The following is a 6,411-nucleotide window of genomic DNA, read 5'->3' on the forward strand; positions in this document are numbered from 1 at the left end:
TCAAAAAAAAAAATGCAGTCTAAAAAGAAATAGAAGCCAAATTCTTTCATCCCAGGATGTCTGAAAAGGAGAGACTCTATGGAGCATGGATGCAGAAAAGGAGCTATTCCTACTGGAAAAAAAATGAACTGTGGACACAGTCACTCAAGACCAGAGAAACAACCACTGAAAGTAAGTAGCCTCAATTTCATTGTCACCAGGGAGGCACACAGCAGAAAGCCTGGGACAAATCTGGGCTTAACGGACTCAGGCTTCCAGGTGTTGTGGTACAACAGCCTTTGTGGGGATGGGGAGAACCAGAAACCACCATCATCACATGTAAAAAAGGATACCACAGCAACAACATAGCTGTCAAAAATCAGCTGGAGCTGAAGTTACACCCCGTTTGAAATCCACACTGTACTTGTTCTGCTGTGAAGGGCTTGAGACGAGCAGAGACACGTTAAACATGTGTAGGTGACCTTCCTTTTGAAAGGCAGAGGAGGGCCTCTTCGGGAACTCTTTCTACTCATTTGTTTTCTTATCAGTTCACCATTTCAACTAGAAAAGAGGCTGCAAGTGCTACCTCAGGTAGCTTCTAATTTGGACACAGCACCAATACTACACACACAATTGAATGAATGACCACATCTTCCTGGTTCTTCCATTGGGCAGGGTTAATATGCTTCTTTGGACTGAATAGGTGTGATCATGTTCGAGAAAAGTGTGTAAACATAGGGCCAGATTTTGTTCGTCTCTGTCCCAGAAAATTGGTGGAGAACTCCTCGGCTCTTGTATAATTCAGTGACTGGCTTTGCCATATACTTGTACTGTCTTAGCCTGGCAGCAGCTGCTTCAGGTTTATCATCCTTCTACTGGACTAATGGTTCACCAGTGACGTCATCAATCCCATGTATATGAGGTGGATTGAAGTCCATGTTATATAACCTTCCCCTAGGAGGGTGAATCCAACAGCAGCTGAGACGATCTTTAAGTGTTTCAAATGGAATTTTCAAACTGATTACTAAATCCACTTCACAGATTTTTGTCCAGGGCTTCAGCTTGTCGTAACGTCCTAGGAAAACCATCGAGGAGCCAGTGCTGGCCACGGCTGTTCTCCAACTCAGACATCATTAGGCGTGTGATCACATGGTCTGGAACCAAAAGACTTTTCTCTATATACTGTTTTGCCATCTCACCAACTTCGGTGTTGGCCTTGATATTCTCCCGCAAGAAGTGCCCGCTGGAGAGATCCTGGAAGCCAAAGTTCTGGGCGATCCTCTGGCACACTGTGCCCTTGCCCGAGCAGGGGGGCCTGAGGATGACTGCGCGCGGGAGTTTGGAAGCCACTGCCTTCGCGAGGAGCGCGGCGGCCAAATGCGCAGCCCAGACCGTGGCCCCGGAGGGAGCCCCGGGAATTTTGTTTCTAGGCCCCCTACCTCTAGCACCCTCCGCTATTGCTGTTTTTTGTTTGTTTGTTTGTTTGTTTGTTTGAGACGGAGTTTTGCTTTTGTTGTCCAGGCTGGAGTGCAATAGCACGATCTCGGCTCACTGCAACCTCTGCCTCCTGGATTCAAGCGATTTTCCTGCTTCAGCCTCCCTAGTAGCTGGGATTACCGGCATGCGCCACCATGCCCAGCTAATTGTATTTTTAGTAGAGACTGGGTTTCACCATGTTGGCCAGGCTGGTCTCGAAATCCTGACCTCAGGTGATCCGCCCGCCTCGGCCTCCCAAAGTGCTGGGATTACAGGTGTGAGCCACCGCGCCCGGCCCTAAAACTGCATTTTAAACATCCCAGGTAATTCCTATGCACATTACCTCTAGAGAAACACTCATCTAGAAATTTCCCAAATCTACCTAATGAGAAAAATCACCTGGGATGCTTGTTAAGTATGTAGATTATCCAGCGTATTTCTTAGAAATTCTGATTCATTAAATCTAGTAATTTGAAAAATTACTCTGGGTTAGTCTCATACAGCAGATCCTTGAAGAACCTCATTCCATTATAATGTTGATGAGAAAAAAAAATTGACACCCAGCTGGGGCCACCGCCTGTGTGGAGTTTGCACGTTCTCCCCATATATGCCTGGGTTTTCTCTGGGGCTCCAGTTTCCTCCCATATCCCAAAAATGTCCTCATGAGGTGAAGGGGCATGTCTCTACGTGGTCCCGGTCTGAGTGAGTTTGGGTGTGTGTATGAATGTGCCCTGTGATGGGATGGCATCCTGTCTAGGGCTGGTTCCTACCTTGCACCCTGAACTGACAAGATAGGCACTAACCCTGAACTGGAATAAATGGGCTGGAAAATCGAAATAAATAAATACAAATTATTATAAAATAAAAACTGATGAGTCTATGATAATCATACACACAACAGTAGATGATCTGAAAGCGCTCAGCAGACCCATTGTATTTGTGTGTGTGGTGTGTGGTGTGTGTGTGTGTGTGTGTGTGTGTGTTTTAACTGCATGGTGGTAAGAGCTGTTGCTTATGTTTTTCATTTTGCAAACATTTCTTCTTTAATTTAACCCAACACTACTACAACCACCTTCACTCATTGATTCCCCAAAAATTGGGTAGGCTGGGTGCAGTGGCTCATACCTGTAATCCTGACACTTTGGGAGACCAAGGCAGGCAGATCGCTTCAGCCCAGGAGTTTTAGACCAGCCTGGGCAACATGGCAAAACATTGTCTCTACAAAAAAATACAAAAAATTAGCTAGGTGTGGTGGTGTGTACCTGTAGTCCCAGCTACTGGGGAGTCTGAGGTGAGAGGATCACCTGAGCCCAGAGAGGTTGAGGCTGCAGTGAGCTATGATTGCACCACTGCACTCCAGCCTGGGGGACAGAGTGAGACCTCGTCTGAAAAACAACAAAAATTGGGTAAATCATTATCTTGTTTTTATGAATCTTTCTTAAATGTATGCATAGCTCACATTTATTTTGTTGTTTAATATTAGAAGTATTTTGGTCTTTATTTAGAAGTCTGAAGGTATGGCCGGGTGCGGTGGCTCATTCCTGTAATCCCACCACTTTGGGAGGCCCAGGCAGGTGGATCACCTGAGGTCAGGAGTTCGAGACCAGCCTGGCCAATATGGTGAAACACATCTCTACTAAAAATACAAAAAAAAATTAGCCGAGTGTGGTGGCAGATGCCTGTAATCCCAGCTCCTCGGGAGGCTGAGGCAGGAGAATTGCTTGAACTCGGGAGGCAGAGGTTGCAGTGAGCCAAGATTGCGCCACTGCACTCCAGCCTGGCTACAAAGCGAGACTCCGACTCAAAAAAAAAAAAAAAGAAGCACATGCATATTAGCCTTGTCCACATTCCAATTCTCAAACCTGTGACTGTGAAATGGGAAAAGAGTCTTTGAAGATGTGTTCAAGTGAAGGGTCCTGGGATAGGAAGATTATCCTGGATTATCTGGGTGGTCCCTAATTACAATCACAAGTGTCCTTATAAGTGGGAGGCAGAGGGAGATTTGACTCCAAACAGAAGAGCAGAAAACAAAGTGCCCTGCCAGCACATTAATTTCAGCCCAGTGAAACTGATTTAGGATTTCTGGACTCCAGAACTGTGAGAGAATAAATATCTCTTGTTTCAAATCCATGGTGTTTTGTTACAGCAGCCAGAGGAATATGGATATGCATATGTTCTGCTTTACAAAATAATGCCAAACAATTTACAACCAAAATTGGCAAGTATTCACAATTAATGACGCGTCAATACTCTATATGAAATGATAGTTCAAGTGACGGTTCCAGAATTCCTGTATAGGGTGTAGGTGTAGGTTAGGAAACTTGTACTGAAGCTGTGTTTTCATAACACTTTAAAAACTCTTGGGGGAAAAACATCAAAGTCTCTATCAGAGAATGTGGGTGGAAAGAGTAGGTCAGCATTGGTTGGCACACTCACAAGTCATTATTTTTCAGGCTTGCTAATTAAACAGCCAAGTTCTCTGCTTGGTTATATTATTCTCTTGTTGGAGACCTCAAAGAGATCATCTTGTTGGCCCCAATTCAGGGAGGTATAATCACTTCTCAGATGCATTAATGGATTTTTAGTATCATTGGCATGCCAAATACTTACTGGAACGATTTCCTTATTTATGAAGGTATTTTTGTTGTTAAATCAAGAGCAGATTTATATAGGAGTATTGCCCTGGCCTCTGCACCTTGCAGAAACAGCACTTGTTTTCATAACAGAACCCCCAGTGACAGTTGAACTGGGGTTGAACTGAAGACAAGCCCTTTGTGTCCTTTTCTCCTTGCATATCTCATTTATTCAATACAGTTCATAACTCTCAGTCTTGCCAAACTTCCTGCATTATAGGATCATTGCTGCTGCTACTGACAGTGGGAACTCATAAGAGATGAAAGCATGAGATTTTTTTAAAATGTTGCCTTTCCAACTACAAATCAGGAGAAGAAAGCTATATCAGTGTTCTATTGCTGCTACAACGAATTACCACCAACTTGGTATTTCAAAAACAATACAAATTGTCTGGGTATGCTAGCTGACACCTGAAATCCCAACACTCTAGGAGGCCAAGGTGGGAGGATCACTTGAGCCTAGGAGTTCAAGACCAGCCTGGGCAACATAGGGAGACCCCATCTGTACAAATGACAATAAAAAAAATTAGCCAAGCATTGTGGTACGTACCTGTGGTTCCAGCTACTTGGGATACTCAGGCAGGAGGATTGCCTAAGCACAGAAGTTTGAGGCTGCCATGATCTTGCCACTGTACTTCAGCCTGGGTGACAGAGTGAGACCCTGCCCTCCCCACTGCCCAAAAAAATACAAATTTATTATCTTACAGTTCCGTAAATCAGACATCCCATATGTTTTCCACTGGGCTTAAATCAAGGCGTTGGCAGGATTGCATACCTTTTAGGAGGATCTAGGGGAGAATCTGTTTCTTTGCCTTCTCTAACTTCAAAGGCTGCCCTCATTCCTTGGCTCATTATTCTCTCTTCCATCTTCAAAGCCAGCAATGTGGCATTTCTCTAACTGTTCTTCCATAGTCACATCTCCCTCCTACCACATTGGGAGAGGTTCTCCAATTTTAAGGATGCATGTGATTTTGGATAGGACTCACCCAGATATCCCAGCATAATTTCCCCTTCTCAAGGCCCTTAATTTGATCACATCTGCAAAGTCCCTTTCCCTACAGAGTAACATATTCACAGGTTCTAGTAATTAGGACATGGATGTCTTTGGGGGACCATTATTCTGCTTACCGCAGGTTTGTTTAAAGAGGGAAATACAATGACAAATTTGATGCTTACTTAGCTGCTGGTGTTATAGACATATAAGCCATATACATTTAAACATACTGTTGTTTAGAAAGCCCATTAGAACACTGTAAAGCACAACATATAAATCAATTTTATATACATCTCAAATTACTAATGGAATTATACACTATGTACTCAGTATCAATGGAATGTCTTTTTTTAATTATTATTATTATACTTTAAGTTTTAGGGTACATGTGCACAATGTGCAGGTTGGTTATATATGTATACATGTGCCATGCTGGTGTGCTGCACCCACTAACTTGCCATTTAGCATTAGGTATATCTCCTAAATCTATCCCTCCCCCTTCCCCTCACCCCACAACAGTTCCCAGAGTGTGATGTTCCCCTTCCTGTGTCCATGTGTTCTCATTGTTCAGTTCCCATCTATGAGTGAGAACATGCAGTGTTTGGTTTTTTGTCCTTGCAATAGTTTACTGAGAATGATGATTTCCAGTTTCATCCATGTCCCTACAAAGGACATGAACTCATCCTTTTTTATGGCTGCATAGTATTCCATGGTGTGTATATGCCACATTTTCTTAATCCAGTCTATCATTGTTGGACATTTGGCTTGGTTCCAAGTCTTTGCTATTGTGAATAGTGCCGCAATAAACATACGTGTGCATGTGTCTTTATAGCAGCATGATTTACAGTCCTTTGGGTATATACCCAGTAATGGGATGGCTGGGTCAAATGGTATTTCTAGTTCTAGATCCCTGAGGAATCGCCACACTGAGTTCCAGAATGGTTGAACTAGTTTACGGTCCCACCAACAGTGTAAAAGTGTTCCTATTTCTCCACATCCTCTCCAGCACCTGTTGTTTCCTGACTTTTTAAGGATTGCCATTCTAACTGGTGTGAGATGGTATCTCATTGTGATTTTGATTTGCATTTCTCTGATGGCCAGTGATGATGAGCATTTTTTCATGTGTCTTTTGGCTGCATAAATGTCTTCTTTTGAGAAGTGTCTGTTCATATCCTTTGCCCACTTTTTGATGGGGTTGTTTGTTTTTTTCTTGTAAATTTGTTTGAGTTCATTGTAGATTCTGGATATTAGCCCTTTGTCAGATGAGTAGGTTGCAAAAATTTTCTCCCATTTTGTAGGTTGCCTGTTCACTCTGATGATAGTTTCTTT

The 6,411-nt window shown here is 43.2% G+C and overlaps 1 pseudogene; it reads right to left on the minus strand.

The window, feature by feature from the left end:
* Positions 1-656: 656 nt before the first annotated feature.
* Positions 657-4,955, minus strand: LOC129036179 (adenylate kinase 4, mitochondrial-like; annotated as a pseudogene).
* Between the last annotated feature and the right edge of the window lie 1,456 nt (positions 4,956-6,411).

This window comes from Pongo pygmaeus, chromosome 4 (genome assembly GCF_028885625.2).
Source record: "Pongo pygmaeus isolate AG05252 chromosome 4, NHGRI_mPonPyg2-v2.0_pri, whole genome shotgun sequence".
NCBI classification, from domain to species: domain Eukaryota; kingdom Metazoa; phylum Chordata; class Mammalia; order Primates; family Hominidae; genus Pongo; species Pongo pygmaeus.